The sequence below is a fragment of the Periplaneta americana genome, chromosome 2, assembly GCF_040183065.1.
Source record: "Periplaneta americana isolate PAMFEO1 chromosome 2, P.americana_PAMFEO1_priV1, whole genome shotgun sequence".
NCBI classification, from domain to species: Eukaryota; Metazoa; Arthropoda; class Insecta; order Blattodea; family Blattidae; genus Periplaneta; species Periplaneta americana.
Genome location: NC_091118.1, coordinates 44255528 through 44276487, shown reverse-complemented (window position 1 = coordinate 44276487; position 20960 = coordinate 44255528). Strand labels below are relative to the sequence as shown.

General features: G+C 35.1%; 1 protein-coding gene across 1 annotated transcript in view; it reads right to left on the bottom strand.

Moving 5' to 3' along the window:
• The window catches only part of ptc (protein patched), a 249300-nt gene that overhangs the window by 188303 nt on the left and 40037 nt on the right, over positions 1–20960 (bottom strand). The gene's annotated exons all lie outside the window — the stretch shown is intronic.

Here is a 20960-nt window from a genome sequence, read left to right as displayed (position 1 = left end):
CTAAACACACTAGAACAATACGAAATGTATAGACACACAAAAACATATCCAAATTAAATTGAAGCGGTGAGATCAATAACCATTCAAGTCCACTTCTGGCCATTCATTCTTTGCAAATTTGAAATTAAATTTTGGATATTTCCACAAGTGTTACGACTTTAAATGTTGATATACCACTTTGTCTTTATCTCTGAAACAACCAGAAATGTTACGTGCAAAAAATGATTAGATGAGAAACAAAAAAAAGTTTCTTGCATTTATCTTGAAACATCTGTAAATGGACTTGAATGGTTATTGATCTCACTGCTTCATTTCTCAACACACAACTCAATTTCAGAACACAGACACTCTTTGACTCCACATTACACTACACAAACACACCCCCACATGAAAGAAAACAAAAGGCGCCAAGACCAGCAACAACCAGTTCTGAAGATGGCCAATAGCAGGCCGAAACATGTTAACAAGGTAATATAAAATTTAACACGTGAAAGACACATAATACGTTTTCCGATGTGATATAGTGTTAAAAGTTGTGTAATCAAGATGTACCATAAATTTAATTGGTTCATTTGAACCTTGAAAATCGTTGGTATACTAGTATTTGAATTAAAATGCCTCTGGTGCAGATAAGTAAGAAAATAATTGAAACTTGCCTAATTTTGGAATCTTGGATATCAATTTTTTTCAGTGGTCCCTTGAACTTCGAATAAACAAACATATGAACTAAACGTATCTGTAATTAAGAAACAAAGCGGAATTGACATACATTTAGAAGAACACTTTTGGTTATTTTTAGGTCCTCTATCCGTTTCCCAAAGGTTTCCCACATATCAGTTCACAAGTTAACAACATTCTATATACTGAAAGACACATCGGAGTCCCCACCGATACCTACAAGAGAGACAGTGGCGGCAAGCCTTTAGGTTCTCCTCTCTATGTTTCTGTCTTGGCCGCAAGCCACTGTACGATGATTCATACGAGTTACAACTAAGTTAATGAACTACCCAGGGCGCATGCGTTATCTGCGCGCGCAATCCACGAGCGCGGGGGTCCTCGCATGCGAAATAATGGGAGGATCGCTCCGAATCCTCAAACAAGGATGTACGTGGGCCTGCATGAATAAACAACGTCGATTGGAAGACTGATTGTTCTAGCAACTATTTATTCTTAGTTAGATCGAAACAATCTTGATCTGGGACAGCTGTAACGGAATCAGCTGACTGCTCTCCAGCTAGAAGACCGATTATGAGTATTTGAATGCTGGTATCATTCTTAATTCAATCGTTATTAAATTATAAATTGATCTCTTAATATCCTCTGATACAGACGTAGTTGTCATATTATTATTATTATTATTATTATTATTATTATTATTATTATTATCATAAATGACTTGACAGATTAACTCTGCTCGATATATGACCTATTGCTTGCTTATATTTCCATGAAGTGTGAACAGAAATAACTTATGAACATCTTGTGCGTGCGTGTGTGCGCGTATGTATGTATGAATGTACAGTAGTGGCAAAAAAAAAACCGGACCGACCCTTGTAGCTTATTTCAGGGCCTTGTTCACTCAGAGCACGATAGACTGGTATCTAAGACTTTCGTGGTTCGAATCCTGTCTGGGAAGGAATTTTTTTTTTTGTTCCTTATTCAAATGTATACCCAATACTTTTCGATTGCAGCGATATTTTACTACTTAATTAACTTATTATTTCCAGAACATGAAAATCAGCAATCGAAAAGTATTGGAAATAAATTTGAATAAGGAACAAAAAAAAAAGTTTCCTTCCCAAGCAGGATTCGAACCACGAAAGTCTTAGTTACCAGTCTATCGTGCTCTGGAGTGAACAAGGCTCTGAAATCAGCTACAAGGGTCGGTCCGGTTTTTTTTTTGCCAGTACTGTACATATTATTATAACTATATATTTTGTACACTGTAGTTTAAATGAAACTGTGACATTATTGTGCTCCAAAAGTAATTTTTGAAGGCTATGCCATGCAGAATTTTAACTCATGGTGAAGGATCCAAGAGACAATTATTTGCCCTTCCTGATGATTGAGACGATAGGCTACGTAACTACGAAGCATTGGATGTAATCCTAAAATCCCGCACCACTTTGTACATCGTGAAATTGTTGTGTGAGGTAGCTACAAATGCTGAAATAATATTCACAAAAACGTCCCTGTTCCTTTGATACGATCTTAAAAGAGCAACCATGAAAAGAAATTCAGGTAATTTACCAGACTGCGTCACTCTTATACGTCAAAGAATGCGCCCTGAGCCAAATAATCGGAAATTGAAGGTGCTTCTATAGTCTTCGGTCCAAGGCAATTTATTTGAATACAATGACGAGTAGTTATTTCTTGAATTTGTGCCGCTTTGCGCAAAAACGGCGTATAGGAGCGATTCATTCCCTCAAATCACTATACTAAACGGAAACAATACTAAAACCTGATTTATAGATCTTGATTAATAATAATAGTAATAATAATAATAATAATAATAATAATAATAATAATAAAGATCTATAAATCATTATTATTATTATTATTATTATTATTATTATTATTATTATTATTATTATTATTATTATTATTATTATTGTGTTACATCTACAAGAAATACATTATTTATTATTATTATTGAAATAAAACAAAAGAGGATGTTACCGCAGTCTACTATATGCAGTCGCGAAGCTCAATATGTAGTAAAAATGCAAACATGTGTAGTTGCCCACCACTAGGATCGCTACTATCGCCTCATCATCACAGATCTCTCCTAGCAGATGACAAAATATGTTACACTTTCGTTGTCGTGTTCTTTTGGAAAAATTAATACCTTCCTTCTATTATTGAAATATTAAATGGATAAAGTTCATTTATTATTTTAATGAAGTATATTAAATTCCACCATAAACTCGAAGATACCTGCAAGAAATAGGTTAATATTATTTTTGTTTGTGCAAAACGAACTGAAATTTACTATAATCGCTTCACTCATTCAAGATTATAGCGATAATGAACTATGAAACCAATAAATATTAATTTGCATTTCCCTTTACAACAATATAATAACAATAATAATGGAAATATGAATTAATGGGAGTAACTTACGTGTACCGGTACTTGTAGTTAACAAAGTGGGATGAGGTTAAGCAATAATAATCTCACCAGAATTGGAAATAAAACGTGATCAATAAATTTTATTGTAATAGAATTATTTTTTCTACGTCTCTAGTAAAGTAACAAATAAAAATAACAACAAAATTAACAGCTATAATTAAAAACATATCCTTTGAAAAAAAAAGTAGGCCTAAGTTGTCTGAAAATGTACAATTATTCAAGGAGTCAGCTGATACAGACGTAGAATTAGTGGAAAGCTTTTGTTTCTCAGCTGCAGGTAATAACAGAACAGGTTTATTTGAAACATCAAATAAAGTTGGAACTGCATTCCAGATTAATTTATTTTTGTTTTCATTCATAAATTGTGTGTTTTCGAAATGAAGAGAGCAAAACTTCATATTATTATAAAGATATGCTTCATTATTTGTCATTAGATCTTCCCTCCTGCTGTTTATTAACCACTTTTTGCATTTAGAAGTAAAATAAGAAATAGATGTTAGGATTTTTCTTCACGAGCATCAATGCGAAATACGCAACGACCTATCACTCGATGGAAATACGACTCAGTCCACAGTCCACTCTAAATCCAAAGTCGACCGTGGACAGTCTATTGTTTCTAGTTGCTAACAGCTTGGAGCGCTTTATCGCGAGATTTGCAAAAAATCACCTCAAGCTTCGCGACTGTATATAGTAGACTGTGATGTTACAATGTTAGAAAAATGTAAAGGAAATCACATCACCTATAATGCAGACAATGAAAACAAACACCATTTAATACTCGAAAATAACTTTTTTTAATTGCCCATCATATACTCAAGCTTTGTCAACACTGGTATCTAATTTTCCTGGCATTGTGAGGGCTTCTATCTCATACATTTTTTATTCTTTGGATACCGTCAGAGCCATCTATCTGAAGGTGATTCTGATACCGTTCCTTTGAAATAAATTACCTTCCTATTCCTCACTTCGTTCCTCTTATTAAATATTCTCTCTGATATAAATCGATTAGTTTGTGCCGTTTATTTGTTTCACAGAATGTGATCGCTAGAATGACCACAGCTATGCTCAGATGTTTCTAGAACTAACTTATGCTCCGTCTGTCTTCTACGGTCTGTCTTCGATGCATCGTTCCCCGCTCCCCTCCTACGCTGTGTGATGCGTTGTGGTACGATGGGGTAGTTTTTATTATAGATACTGATGTGTTCAAGTAGGCGTTGTGTGTTTAGTGCGTGTTTCTTGCTGGAATTTCTCTCGAATGCACAGAAATTTACGGACAAGGTAAAGTACAAATATCTAGTTGTATATATGTTATGGATTGCATTATTCTAAACCGTAAAAGTATATAATATAATCTTCAACTTGCGCTTGTTATGCTTAAGGTTAATAATAAATAGTATTTACTAACTTTAAACAATGGAAGAGTTATAGACATAAGAAGCAAGTTTAATGGTATTAATTTCGTATCATGTTACCGTAGTTACAATTTTTAATAGGCGAATATTGAGTTTGTGGTTATCAGATAATGAATATCATTCAGCATCCATGCAGAATGACTAGATGGCTCTGAACTTGTTTCTTTATTCATTTCCAGACATCAGCGCGATGCTGAAACGAATGTGGTATGTTCAACTGTATAATCATTGTAAAAATTGACTTCATATATTGTTTCATTTTATTATTTTCAGTCTTATAATTATTACAGTAAAGACACTGTGAGTGTCTGCTGTAATTGGCACATAAGTGATAGCGTCTGATAGCGATGGGGGGGGGGGGACCAACTTGTAGTTGTTTACCCTTCGCCGGAGTGTACTTCCTTAAATATTACGAATTAGAAAGAGAAATAATGAAATGTGATTAATTTAAAACTGCTCCGATTTTTTTCATGATTGTCGTACATTCGATTTTCCGATAAATTATACCAACCAAATCCATCACGAATTATTCAAACTATATTAATTGACCTCATCGCTAGACCTGATGGGGAAGGCTTTCGGCTAAACTAGCGCAGAGTTAGTTCCCTTAGTACTCATACTTCGGATGATCTGATTTTAGGACTCATGTTTATCAGACTTTTTTTCTTGTTTTGATTAATACTACACCTCTCAAAATATTGATTTTTATTAAAGGGGTTAGGTACAGCTTACAGCAGTAAAATTTTGTAAATATTCAACATATTTTTCCTTCACTACTGTATCTTGTACAATAATGAAAATTGGTATGAGTAAAACACAGTCCTTTTGCTATATGAAGAAAATATTTTTACGGTTTAAAAAAAAATTACATTTTTTTTTTTTTTTTTTCAAAATTCAATACACTGTGCAGTGATGAAGCGTTTCCCACATAACTCAAAAACTATCCTACATTATGTGATGAAATTTCTTGTGTGTATTAATGCATGTCATATCTACAATAAGATGCAAGATTACTTCTCTATCCTTGATAGATTGTCTGATAAAAAATAAATTCATTTTACAAAATGGTCAAATATCAGTATTTTCTTCTAACACAAAATAAAACAAAAGCTATTATTTATTAAGGAATGTAGTTGTAAGAGCATGATATTGTAAACATGAGTTTCAGCAATAAAATAAAAGAGAGAGAACAAGAAATAGTTAACAAGAATTAATATAAGTTAATACAAAGAGGAAATTCATGTTTAATTAATCTACTGTAATCTCCTGTTTTTTTTCGATGATCTTCTCCTGATTTTTGTGAGTAGGTCGTGGCAACAATGCACCAACCTTCAAGGAAAGAAATACTTGAAAATTTAAATAACAGAATTTATTTTAGTTACTGAACATTCATATAAAATTGAAATATAATATTGTGTAAAGCGTATTTTTTGGTTAGTTAAATAAGTCCCTGTTCTCCAATTTCTTGAACTAAACGTATCAACTCTTATAATATGAAAAAAGAGACGGACTGTTTGTGAGGTCGGATGTGGCCCAGGGCCACTCATTTGATATACTGTGAACAGAGGGACAGAGAAGGAAATAAAGACGGCCCAAATTGTTACCAAATTCGGACTGTAGCAGTCGTTTCAAAACAGACAACTCTGCCTGCCTGCGTGCACATTTGCCTCGCTTCTAATCCACTGTGACGAAATGAAGCGTCTTGATGGGTGGCCCTCGTGACGTCATCAGATTGTCATGACGACAAGGGAGATGGATGCTGCGGCGTTGCCAAGTCGGTTCCTCCCACCCCGCCGCTATGCCATTCCATTCATGCAGAGTGCCGAGGTAAGAACGCAAACCGCACCGGGCGCTTCACTGCGCTAGCGATGGGTGAATGGAGCGAAGCGAGGCGGTCCAGTGCGACTCGTGCTTTACTACTCCTGAATTTGTGCCAAAATTGTAAAGTGAGTTGTGCGCCCTGCGTAATGCTTGTACTAGCGTACATAAATTTGCATAAGACTTATCGCCATGTTACGTAATTGTTGTTGCGGCCCACTGCCCATTAATTTCGTATGAACTACCAGACCCCAACCTGAAACAAGGGTGTAGTCACAGCTGACTTCACTTGCGGGCCAGCGAAGCATTGGTGGAGTTCTATACCTGACAGATACTAAGAGATATTTCATAGACAAAGGAGATGTAGGGCAGGCTTTCTTGCTTCTTGTAATATATACTCCGCGCCCCCTTTTTTTCCTTTAGGCTGGTATTATACTATCACAGTTCGTTGACGAATATGATAAAATATTTTATGCTCTACCATGCCGAAATGTAGTAATTATACACCTGGTAGCAGCCCTTTAATGGATCTCATTAAAGTACACCTATTCATTAAAGTTCAGGTGTTCCATCAATCAGAAAATACCATTGTAGCAATATGAAAGCGCAAGTATCGATTATTCTTGGATATGCAATCGAAAGACAACTAGTTCTGTTACTATAATAATTAGCGTTAATTGTAAATAATATTCAAATAAATTCAATTTGTCTTCTCGTTTTTCAATGTCTAATTCAATTTCAAGGTTATATCAAGATTGTTTATTTTACTCTCTAGATTATATCAAGGTCAATGTCGACATTTGTTTCTCGGAAAAATCAATACTTTCGCGTCTGCGCATATCTCACAATTTACGAGGTATTGCACAAGGTCAGTTCCGCTCCTCAGTCAGATAAGAATAACATGAATACTTATGAATAATTTCAAGTTTCGCTTGCGCTCGTTTCATAAACATACCCGCGTCTTAATTACTACCATTATAGGCTCGTTGCATAATGTACTATTATCAGAGATCTGTGATAAAAGGTAGGATTTTGAGTATATACACTATATAAAATATCTATTTTTATCAGAGATAACCTAAAATTAAGGAAAAAGGATTATCAGCCTCCATTTATAGTTTAATCAAATAAAATCATCTTTGACCACAGATATGCACAAATGAATAACGAACAGTACTATGTATGTTTAGATACAATTGAGACAGGGAAATCAAAAACTCCCTAATTCTAGTAAACGAAATTTTACAGGAGAGAGAAAAAACTTATCATCTGTCTTACTAATTTTAAATATTGTACATTTACCTATTAATATTGTGTAAAAAACATTCTTTATCAATTAAATACTTCAAAATATAAATTTTTACATTATTTTACACTACAATTTGAAATAAACACTGCTGGAGTTAGTGGTTTTCTGACTTCTACAGTGTATAGATTAAGAAAAGTGAATAAATATGAGCCATATGAAGAAAAAAGATAAGTATATATCCCTCATGAAACATTGGAATATACGAGAAAATGGAAGTTTATTATTAAGATTAACATTGCTACATTTTTTAAAATTTCAAATATGAGACAGAAAATCACAAATTACCATAAATCACATCAAAATACACAAATAAAATCACAAACAATATTAAAATGTTAACACAGTCTCATTCATGTTACAGATTCTGTTTTTTCTCTCACTCTCATGTTCTTCCTGTGCATCTAGATTATTACTGTCCAAAAACAGAGTTTGATAATACATCCTACTTTCCTCAGAAAAAAAAAAAAAACATTAAATTTTACAAGTCCTTTCGCTTTATTTTTTCAATGGCAATGCCGAATTGTACTTTAGTTGACTGGGGAATGATACATCTGTATTGGGTTTATGGAAATTAAATCGACTCCATGTATTTCATAGATATTTGTGAAATTCTGAATATCATATCACTTTACTCAAATGGTTGAGCGTTAGTGTTGTCACCTACCGGGAAATTAAGTTTGTAATGCACAAACTCTCTTATTCCATGGAGTAAGTGGAGTTCTGACTTCCACGAGTTTTAAAACAGCCCCCAGAATGCAGATGAATGTCGAAATTAGTGTATTCTTGCCTTCCACGCATGCGGGACAAACTAACAAGCATCATCCAGCCTATAATTCAATTTTTTACAAAATTGGAGTTAGTGGGTTTTTGATCTCCCTGTCTCATTTAGTTCAAAATATTACAATATGGATATTGCTTAAAAAGAAACAGAAAAGGAAACGAGTTAAACCATAGATTACAACTTAAAGAGAAATAAATTATTGCATCAAGGATTAAACGTGTAATAAGAAAGTATGTGTCGCTTTCGTGAAACTCATTTTCTATTTTATTAGCAATAAAAATACCCAAATTACGGTTCTTCTGAATACAGTATGTCCACAAAAACATTCCATGTCTATAAACTGATACAATTGTGTAACTAAGCGTATTACGAAATTCATAACCAGGGGATGTGTAATTGTGATTTTTGGAGGAAAACAATGCATGGCACCATAAGGGAAAAAAAGACGTGTTCCTGCTCTTTCACTTGTCACTGTGGCATTGTTGGATAGAAGCAAATTGTGTTAAATAATGTGAATGTTTACATTTCAACTCACTGTGAACTTTAAAAACATTTATAGAGTTATGGCTAGAGACGAGAATTCCATGCAAATGCATGTTTTTATAGGAACACAGGACATAGCTCAAACTTAGTACTTAACCATTTCATTACTTTCTGGTTCCAAATGTGTACTTTTTCGTGTTTATTTGCATGTTTTGGGGATAAAAACATGCACAATGCATATTTAAGCAATTTTTACCTTAATCATGCATATAATATACATTATATTCAGTTTAAGTGCATGTTTTAATGGTTTTGAGTGGACACCTCAGTTTCTCAATTTTTATGTCCCTTATTTTAGCTACAGGAATCAGGATTGAAAAAGGAAAATAATTTAAAAAACTAAATAATAGAAAAATGTTCATTGAAGTTTGCACCCATATCTTCTTCCGATGTAGAGAGTCATTCCCTGCCTATATTTACTGACAAGCGTAGGAACCTCACAGAAACCATTTTAGAATTGTTGTTAATTGTTAACTGTGCAAAAAAAAAGTGAAGTGAAATAAGAAATTTGGAACAAAAATGACAGTGCACATTTTAATGTATTTTTCGCTTGTTCGTGCATGTTTCATAGTTTGATAGTGCATGAATGCATGCATATTTTGGGATTTTATAGTGCATGAAATTCTCGTCTCTAGTTATGGCGAACCCACAGGATCGTAGTTGGTGCGTATTGCACCACCTCAGAATCATTTTGTCAGTAAGTGCCGCATGTTGAAACTCCCGTCTAAAGGCACGCTGAACTCACTACACTCCGTGTGCTATGGTATTCCAATATACACAAACTACGTTCCTATGAGTTAGCCATAACTCTCGAAATGCTGCAGAATTCACACTGAGTTGAAATGTAAACATTGACACAATTCAACACAATTTGCTTCTATTCAACGACGCCACAATGATAAGCGAAAGAGCGGTAACAGTCTTTTATTTCATATTGTGCCATCTATTGTTTCCCGTCAACAATTACAATTACACATCCCCTGAAATTCTTTGAGCCATTCTTTCTAATGGCACCGGTATGAATTTCGTAATACGCATAGTTAAATAATTATAGCAATTTATAATCACGCAATGTTTCTGTGGACACACTGTATAGCATTTCTTTCTCCGTCATTCAGAAAAATGTGTAGCTTTATGTTTTGTGAAAGTGTTTGCAACGATTGTTGAGCAATCTGAACAAAACGGCTCCTGTTTTGGTAGAGTAATACACTCGAGTAAGTCAGTCGGTCTTAACGATTGCCCTTACCTGCGTTATCGGTAGGAAATTCATTCAGTAAATAATCATGTAGACTATTAAGAACAGTAATTATATTAAACGTCATTAAGGTATTTTACGCAATAGAGAAGACATGTTGGTTTCGAAATGCCACGTTTTTTTTTATCTTAGAAGCATGCCTTCATCAGGAAAATAGCTTTCTGAACCACTAATCTCTTAATTAGAATTGCTTCTCCCTTGACTGTCCTATCTAATGGAATGCCGGTACCGGTACTGAAAATGTTTAGAATGTTTCGTTAATATAGAAATCCCATTGAGAAACCGCCAAGAATCCAGGGTCACATTCTTTCGCCATATAAATCTTGAAAGAATTGTCTTATAGTTAGTTATTGGTTACTACGTACACCTGCATCGACATTATATGACTAAGAAGATCGATTCCCAGCTTGGGAAGTAGAGACTTCTGCTTTTAAAAGAGACTGGAAATGTGCATGCGTCTATGCTCTCAAGTCTAGGATCGTTCCGTCTCCCGGGTTCGAATCCCGGTCGGGGCAAGTTACCTGGTTGAGGTTTTTTCCGGAGTTTTCCCTCAACCCAATACGAGCAAATGCTGGGTAACTTTCGGTGCTGGACCCCGGACTCATTTCACCGGCATTATCACCTTCATATCATTCAGACGCTAAATAACCTAGATGTTGATACAGCGTCGTAAAATAACCCGATAAAATAAAATCGTTCCGTCTTGGCTCAAATCGAGGTCATGAATAGGCCAAAAGAGTAGTAGCCTTTACTTTGGGATCAAAGCACCATTTGAGATTGAGGAAAGAAGGCTGATAAGAGCTTGAAAGAAGTTAAAGAACAAAGTGTAGTTAGAAGAAGAAATAGGTTGAAGAAAAAAGACATGATAAGAAAAAGGGAGTGGCGTGTTTAATAAATACAAGCTAAATGTAGAGATTAATGAAGCAAAGGGAGTACATCGACGAATGAAAAGAAAGATGACTGAAGTTAGAAAAAAATAAGAGGCATTAAAGAAGCCGAAAATAACTGAAAATGAAAGAAAAGAGAAAGAAAAGTTGAAGTGAAAAACTTGAATTAAACTGAAGAGAAAATGTCAGAGACTTTAAGGATAAAGAAAAAGAAGAGGTAAGGTAAAGTTCGCACAAGAATATGTAAATGAAGTTGTTGGAAAAGAAGACGTAAAGTTAAAGGGGAAAAGGGAGGTAAGAAACTGAGAAGGGGAAGTAAGGTTAAAGGAAAAAAAAAGGTATGATTAAAGGGGGGGGAAGGAACAATGGTTGAAGGGGAAAATGAGATAACGTTGAAGGAAAAAGGAAGTAAGGTTAAGCAAGTATTTGCTTCTTATGTAAAATAGATTGAATAATAAATATTTTAAAAAATTAAATCCAAATGTTATATTTAACTGCAGGTAAAGTTGAAGGGGAAAAGGGAGGTAAAGTTGAAGGAAAAAGGGAAGTAAAATTAAAGGGAAAGGAAATGAAAGGGGAAAAAGAGATATAGTTGAAGGGTAAAGGAGGTATATTTAAGAGGAGGTAAAGTTATAGGGAAAAGGGAAGTAAATTTAAAGAAAATAAAAGATGAAGTTCAGGGTATAGAACAGCTAAATACGAAGAAGGAAAGATAAAGTTAATGAAGATAGAGACTGTGTGTAAGAGGTAGGCTACAGTTGAAGAAGAGTAAATTAACAGACAGTGATGTTAAAAATGACATTGAAAAAAGAAAATGTGAAATTCAAGAAGAGGTAATAAAACGTAAAGTTTTACAGGAAAAAAAAAGGTACTGTAAGGTCGAAGAGGCAGGAGGCGAAGTTTTAAAAGAAGATATAATTTAAAGAGGAGACAAAATTTTAGAAGACGATAAAATTGGAGACGAAGTGAAGAATAAAAAGAAGCAAAATTTGTAGTGTTGAAGTTTAAAAGTTTAGAGATACATTTGGAGGAGAGGGAGAAGAAGAAGAAAAAGAAGAATTAGTAAAGTTGAAGCAAAACTTTGTTCGAATGAGCGTGTGAACTGGATGGAAGAGAACTACAGAGCTATTATTATCATACGTTCCAGAAGAGAGCGGCCGGCCGCGCCCTGCGTGGTTTCCGCCGAGCGCATAACCGTTTCTCCGTCGCTTCTCCAATACATAACAGTACTAACAATAAATGTTCAATAATTTGGACTTACCATGCTCACAGTCGTTGCTGAAAATGGCCCCCGTTTGCCGCCACACACAACTGACATCTTCTGATAAACGAATGAACAACACTCTGAAGTTCCACATCATTGATAGCTTGGATTTCTTCTCGTATATATCTTTTAGTTCAGCTATAGAATGAGGGTTTTTCCTATGAACCGTACCTTTTAGTGTTCCCCATAAATAAAAGTCACAGTGTTTTGTACCTGGGCTTCAAGGAGGCCTCAAATTATTACTGATTAGTCTCGTACCGAAAATACGCCTCAATTCCCTCATTGACACGGCAGCTGTATGAGCAGTGACGGAATCTTGTTGGAAATAAACTGGCAATCGTTCCGCGTAAGAATACGAAGTTTTCTGCTTGAGTTTCGATTCTTTACTGAGCCTGTTTCTTTAAATCTTTTAGCGAGTCGTATAATTGTTTTGAAAGAAGGCACAGGTCTGTTTGGAAACTTTATTCGAAATTTTCGTCCTGTTTTCTCACACGACCTTCTGCCTTTTATGTACGTATTGTACATATACACACGTTCACACAGTGAGAATTTGTTGCTAGGCATTACCTAAATACACAATAATGACTAAACTTTATACACTAACGTTGTACACTTGAAGAATCAAGAGTTTCATTACATGACTTCTAAGTACACTGAATGCCATATGGCTACTGGAGCTCGATTGCGCGGGAGAAACGGTTAGCGCTCGGCGGAAACCACGCAGGGCGTGGCCGGCCGGCTAGCCGCTCTTTTCTGGGACGTATGATGATAATAGCTCTGTGGAAGTAAATGCAAGCGGTAGAGAATAAAAAGTTGTTTTCGTGTCTTACAAAATGAAACTGTTGTTTTCGAATTACTTATCAAAGTTAGGAAATTTTTAGCCTCCTGATTATTTTGGTGTCATGCTTAACTCTGTAATACCCTACAAGTAAGTTAATATGCATTGAACCATTATAAGAATCCGATTATAACTAAAGTCTTAATTCGCTCTACCATATCTTCTGGCCTGAGATACAACTTTTTGTTGCCTATATCTGTAGAGATGCCTTTACAATGCTTTATACAGTACTTATTAAGCAGCACGTGTTCTTCTTTGCAAACTATGCTATCTGCAAGGTAGATGCGAGAGGATTATCATACAACAGTTACTTTATACATGCAAATAAACAGTGTTGTAAAACTTATCTTATCTCTATTTACACATCTTGACAATAGAAGCAAGGAATTTTGGTACACAGGCGACATAAGTAGGATAAGCAACCGGTTGCCTTGGCAGCAGACCTGACAGTTTATGGGGTGGACAGGTGAACGAACTTTCAGTGGTTAATTTAAACGTAATAGACTGCATTTTAATGTATGTGTTACTTGTTGACGATTGGAAACTTGTTTACTTATGTCCCTTTTCAACTACACATGCTACTCAGAAATTATTGATCAGGTGATGAACAGGGTTTAAAGAATGCAGATCAACCTTCACCTTGACATCAAGCAGCCATGGAATCTTGAACAGTTTGAGGTTTACTCAAAATCCCCTTGGTTAAACCAAACTTTGACCCAATACAAATCATGTCTGACGTCTTTGTCTCGCTTCCTTTTCTTCTCTGTCTCATTGTTAGTTATTTTGGCCTCTTTTTTTCTTTCATTTATCTTTCTTGCTTTGTAGTTATTCTTTGCATTCTGAATACTTTTCTGCCATTTTCCCTTTAATTCCTTTTCTGAAACTGCCTTCTTCCTCACTTTTCAGCTTCCCACTTTTTTTTTTCATTCCCACTTACAATTTTCTTCACTTTCCTTTCTCACAATTTCCTTACTATTCTTTTTTACCTACAATTTTCTTACTTTTCCTTCTCACTTAAAATTTCCTTACTTTTCTTTCTCACTTACAGCTTAATTTCCTTACTAATCTTTCTTACTCACAGTTTCCTTGCTATTTTTTTACTTCCATTTTCCTTACTTTTCTTTCTCACTTACCATTTCCTTACTTTTTTTTTCTCACTTACAGTTTTCTTATTAATCTTTCTTGCTTAGAGTTTCCTTACCATTCTTCCTTAAGTTTTCCTTACTTTTCCTTCTCTCTTAAAATTTCCTTACTTTTCTTTCTCACTTAGTTTAATTTCCTTACTAATCTTTCTTACTTACAGTTTCCTTGCTATTCTTTTCACTTCCATTTTCCTTACTTTTCTTTCTCACTTACCATTTACTTACTTTTATTTCTCACATTTTCTTCACCCTCCCTTTTCACTTATATTTTTCTTACTTTTCTATATTTCCCTATTCTTCTTTCTCATTTGTAATTTCCTTGAACTACTTTTATTTTTTCTTTCTTTCTTCTTTTTAGTTTTCTTATATTTCTTTCTCACTTGCATTTTATTTTTCTTTTGTTTCTCATTTGCATTTTCTTTACTTTTCTTTCTCAAATGCATTTTCGTTAAATTTCTTTCACACATTTTCTTTACTTCACTTTCTTACAGTTTCCTTTCATTCTTACTCATTTACATTTCTCTTACTTTCCTTTCTTATATTGTCTTCCTTTTTCACTACTATTATTCCTTCGATTTTCTTCTTTCTTGGATTTTCGCTTATTTTTCCTCTTTTCCTTCTCAGTTCCTTTGTTCCTTTCTTTCTCGGCTGTTTCTTTTTCTCACTTTTTCCTTGTTTCCTTTGTCGCTGCATTTTATTTCTTTAAATTTCTGCTACTTTTTATTCCTACTTTTTTGTGATTACTGCCTTTTTTATTCCTACTTCTACCTTTCTTAACTGTTCTTTTTTATTTTTTACTTTCAATTTTAATTTTGATTTCTCCCTCATTCTTTGTTATTCTCTCTTTCCTTCCATGATTTTGAATTTGTTCTTTGTTTTTCTTTCTTCCATTGTTAAATTTTACAGTTTTCCCTGTTTTTTTCCTTCGTCTTTTTTCTTCTTTATATTTTTCTTTTCAGCATTCCAGTCGTCCTAAGTTCCAAGCCCCGTATTTATATTAACGTAACGTTGTTTCGCTTACCACCGATAACAAAACGGTATTTAAGACTAACATTACGAGAGAGCTGATTTGGCGTAGAGAGAATTTGGCAGTGCTCGGGGCATTAAGCTTGTATCTGGTAATCGAAGGCTTGAGTCTCTGCCAGTAATCCTGAATTGCTAACGAGTACACGACACTGTCGGCCAACCAACTGTTAAATTCCTGCCAGATTAAACATCACGAGCAAATTTACGAGGGGAACGAACTCGCGAACTGAGTGTTGCGAAAGTGATTTATTTAAAAATCCCACTAATAACAGGACTATCTTCTTTGCAATTATACAAGACTGTATGGCACACAAAATGTTTTTGCGTGGTCAAATTCTTTTGCATTACTGTAGTTGTATTTTTGCTATTAATGTATTAAGTTAGCAGACACTTGTTCGCCCTTTATCTTTTTGTTCACGAAAATAATGCCTCTTTTTAATTTTTTTACGTACTACATTTTTATTTTCTTCAGTTCCTCTGCGTTTCACTAATCAATATTTTACAAATATTAAATTACATTAGTTACAACCAAAATGTGACAATTCCACTATTCAAAATCAGTAAATGCAAAGGAAATCAATGCAAAAATAATAAATATTCACGAGAATAACCCAAAGAACAATGATAAATCTCAGAATGAAAAAATATAAATATATACCATGTTGTCTATAAGAATATAGATATGAAGAGTAAGCAGCATAGGTTGTTGTTTAGTCAACTGTCCGAAGACAGGCTGAACCTCACAAGTGATACGAAGAAGGCACCACTTACGAGACAACCAGACCAGGAGATAATGGGCTAGGGCGGCCAGTTCCTTTCCCCCTCCATTGCATACATCGCCGACTAGTTACATATTACACTAGTCAGACTTCAGATGTATACAAACAATTGATAATAGATGTACATATGGGCCAGAACCTCAATCAGAGGACAAGCAACATGGGGGGGGTTCAAATTATGTTTTTAATGAGACTATTGCCTTGTTTTGGTGGCACTAGGGTTTTAAATCAGGAACAGTTTTTGAAAGTTTTTATTCTTAGGTCATGTTCAATTTTATAATTACTTGTTCTTAAAAATACTGAAACAGAGAAATTGCTTTCACGTAAGTATGTTGTGCGTGAAAGACAAAAGTAAACAAATGAATAAATAAAAATTGTACTATATTTTAAATTTATAATTCATTTTCACTGTTTCAGACTAATGTAATTGTAATAATGTATAACGTTTATATTTGTCTTACAACTTATGTTAGGCATGAATAACATATAATCAAGATAACCATTAAATAAATTAGATGAACTCCTTCACATCCTAACTTGACATAGAATATGTTTAACAACTTCAAAAATAACAAACAATTGAACGGCTGAGTGGAAAAAGAATAATATTCCATTTACCCCAGATTCTGGGAAAACACGACAAACAATTTACTGGCAAAACTGTAAGTTTTATTGAACAGTTTATTATTAAGCAATTGTATGCTTAGTAAACAAGTATTCAGTCCCAAAATATCTAATAAAATGCTCATTATTTACTTATGGCTTTTAAGGAACCCGGAGGTTCATTGCCGTCCTCACATGTCTCTATCCTGAACAAGATTAATCTAGTCTCTGTAATCATATCCCACCTCCCTCAAATCCATTTTAATATTATCCTCCTATCTACGTCTCGGCCACCCCAAAGGTCTTTTTCCTCAGGTCTTTCATCTAACACACTATATGCATTTCTGGATTCACCCATATGTACTACATGTCCTGTCCATCTCAAACGTCTGGATTTGATGTTCCTAATTCTCAGACTGATGACTACAAGAAATATTAGTATTTTTAATTGAAAGTCATTTTATAGCTTAAAATCTATTCACTGTGGATGGTGGTGGTAGAAATAAATGTATTCATGTTTGTATATAAAAATTTGTAACTAAGGATAATCTTTACAACTGAAACGTGACAACACCGTTTGACATTGCAAATATTGATGCGTGCACATAGCTTGCCGGTAGAGCACTAAAAAAAAAAAAAAAAAAAACATGGCGACCATACACGTACCACAATTTGAGAACCACGGTATTAGATTATTATTCATTTTCGTCTGCGTTTATTTCAACTCGCTCAAGGGGTATATTATGACGAAAGAGCATCTTTCTGTATTACGAAAAAAAAAAAAAAAGGACCTTACAAACTTTCAGCGACATTATTTGCATCTGTTATTGAACACTGTAACAATTCCTTTTATGACAGCTAAGTACCACTTGATCACACAGAAATAAGACAGCTGAAATAGTTTTGTACCATTAGGAAGCATTTATTTCTTCAAATGATTCATTGCGCTGCAGGAAAATCATTGTTTGAATACTTGTGTAATGGCTAAGTATGAGAAACATCTGTTCTGACGGTACAAATTTGTCTTGGAAGTCTTTCGAAATAAACAAATGAATTTGTTTGGAGAACAAACTATAAATACCGCTGCCTTCAAAACTTGTAATCAGACTTCCTCTCCGCCTGTGTAAAGCATCGCTAAGCCAATAATACCCACAACAAAGAATATTTGAATGAGTTGGTTTATTTATATTGCGTGCTGTGTGGGCGCGTTGCGATCGCGATAACAAGAGAAAGCCGCTCCGCGCCTGTCATACTTTTGAATTAACTGCGATATTGTCTTAGGTCCTACACAAACATCGTGACCAAGTCAAGCATTCTTTTAATCTCCGTTCTTTTGCCGCAATCAATCAAACCTTCTGCCTACCACAAGTCAAATGCTAACGGTGACCAGTTTGCGAAACAAGCAAACTTCCACAGTCCTCAGCAGGTCGTAGCCTTCCTATAGTACGGCCAGTTAGCTTGATTCATGCTTATGAATTTCCCCCTCCTCCATTCTTATTTACCTTGAACATTCACTAGTTTATGAATAATTCATACGCGTTGAGTCTTAGCCGCATTTGTCAATCTGTGTACAAATACTTATAGTCCCGTATTCGCGTATCATACCATTAGCGCTGTACTAAAAACTACCGAATTTGGTGTATAGTTAAATCAGTGGCGGCTGATTGACTGAAGCAAGTGAGGCCGGGCCTCAAGTCACTTGACTTAACTGAAATCAAATTTTGTGTTTTAATATAATGTAGGCTATTAGTTATATGAATGGAGCATATATCGCTGTAGAAGCATTTGAAACCTTTGTGATGTATATAGACCAGTTTTGCAGTAAAATTTGTTCCTGAGGCCAGGATCGCCTGGTTTCCGTATTTCGTGTGTATTCGCGGGCTTTGAAGTTGCCCTTGAAACGTTGTAGCTGAGGCACAATTCTCAAAATCTTTTAAAACATTAAAAATACTTAAAATTAATCAACGTACCGTATTTTAAAATATGTTAGTCATCTTTTATTGGGTGTGCCAGGTCGTCGTCTTCAGACAGGTTTATATCGCGATTCTATATTGGGGTTTATCTGGCCTCAAACTATCGCATGCTGCTTCCATTGTGCATCGTAATACACTGTTTTTATAATATTTTCAGTTTTTTTATCTATTTTTTTATTCTTTTGATCTTTAAATGTGAGCATACTTTGCAGGTTTTAAAAGTCTCATCTTAGCCCTATTTGTTGAAGTTGTCTTCCATGGTATTATAAAGTTTTATCAGTTTTTCAGTTCTAACTCTTTTGAAGAGTTTTCTTGCATTGTCTCCGTTTGTTTATGGTATGTACTTGCCTTGAGTAACTATTAGATTATATAGAGTGTTCCCAAAATGTTGTATGAGAAGAACAGAACATGATAGAGAACATCAAGTTATGTAAATTGAAAATAGCAACCTGCTATCTAACTCGCGCGTTTAGTCCCTTAATCAAATGTGTTTAGCATTTATGAGAAGCGAGACAGAGTAGGCCCCTCTCTGATCATACAGTATCTATTTGTCATGATGGAACCTGTATGTACCGGTACCTAGGTAGTTCCAAAACGTTGAAAATGTTGAGTTAAATGACACGATGCAATAATCAAAAGAGTCCACCGCTGTGGACTAACGGTTAGCCTGCCTGACTGTGTAACTAGCGGGCCCGGGTTCAAATCCTGATTGGGACAAGTTCCCTTGTTGAGGTTTTTTCCGAGTTTTCCCTCAACCTATTAAGAGCAAATACTGGGTGACTTTCGGCCTGGACTCCGCACTCATCTCGCTAGCATTATCACCTTCATCTCACTCAGACGCTAGATAACTATAGCAGTTGATAAAGAATCGTAAAATAAACAACTAAAATTAAAAAAAAAAGAAAACAAAAACAAAAGTCTGAACTCTCAGATTACTGGGTTAGCATGAAGTAAAGTTACTCTTAAAACAACATTGGTAAAGATTCACTGTGTCAGAGTTCCTAGGACGAGATACATACAGTGTGTTTCCGGGCTGATGTTACTAACTTTCAGGGATGATGGGGAAGGGCACATGTATCAATTTGAGATAAGGAACCCTGGTCCGGAAATGACTGAGTCGAAAGTTATAAGCAAAGTAGTTGTGTGGAAATTAAATTGTAATTTGGCACCACGTGCCCTCCTTCCCTCAACCTTTGGAACAGTCGTGGAAAGATGGTATGGGCCGAATGTCTCCTACGTGGGTACTTGTTCCCGATACAATCTGTGAGCTTGTCTACTGTTCCCATTGGTTCATCCGTATTCTAAAATCATGTCTGCATATTCCACTCTCGTGTACTCCTCCATTTCACTAGGACTGATCGACTGCACACTGCAACTTGTACAAATACACTGCTGTCTACAGACGTGCATATCAGGACCGACCATGTTACACATTACGCCATCTGCATTGCTTTAATGTAGTTTCCTGTCCCCACCCCTCAGACAGCGCACTGAATGGAATACTGTAAGTAGACAACGTAAACAACGTCAGATGAATACAGTATGTGTAAGATGTACAGATAAATACGCATAAATAAGGTGTACAGAGGAACAAAATTATTTCATTTCCACAGAACTATTTTTGCTTATAACTTTCGACTCAGTCATTTCCGGACCAGGGTTCCTTATCTCAAATTGATACATGTGCCCTTCCCCATCATCCCTGAAAGTTAGCAACACTACCTCGGAAACACTCTGTATACCTCCATATTTGGAAATGAACCCAGAACCATTAAATTTATAGACAGGAATGCTATCACTTGAAGCACAACTGGGGAAATAATATATTACTTTTTTTTTCTTGCTTATAGTTTTGTATATTTCAATGTATTTCAAGTAAAATTGTTTTTCGTATGTATTCGGGCGTCGTAGGTGCTTCTTTTACATAAATCAGTCAAAAAAATGTTTTGGACAATGTCTTGTTAAGGGAATAAAACCACACCTGCTTCCACAAACAGACCTTCAGGAAAATAAGTAAAAGTGGCTCGTTTATGAGGAACCACGCCGTGTATTTTTTTCCCCTGCAACAAAAGACCTCCCAACCAACGTCTCAATTCACGTCTGGACGTTTTCCTCTTTCTTTTTATTTCTTTATTTTTTTTGAGAAATTTTGAGGTGGGAATGACATAAGTATTCGAGAGGAACCGCCCATCCTGCGT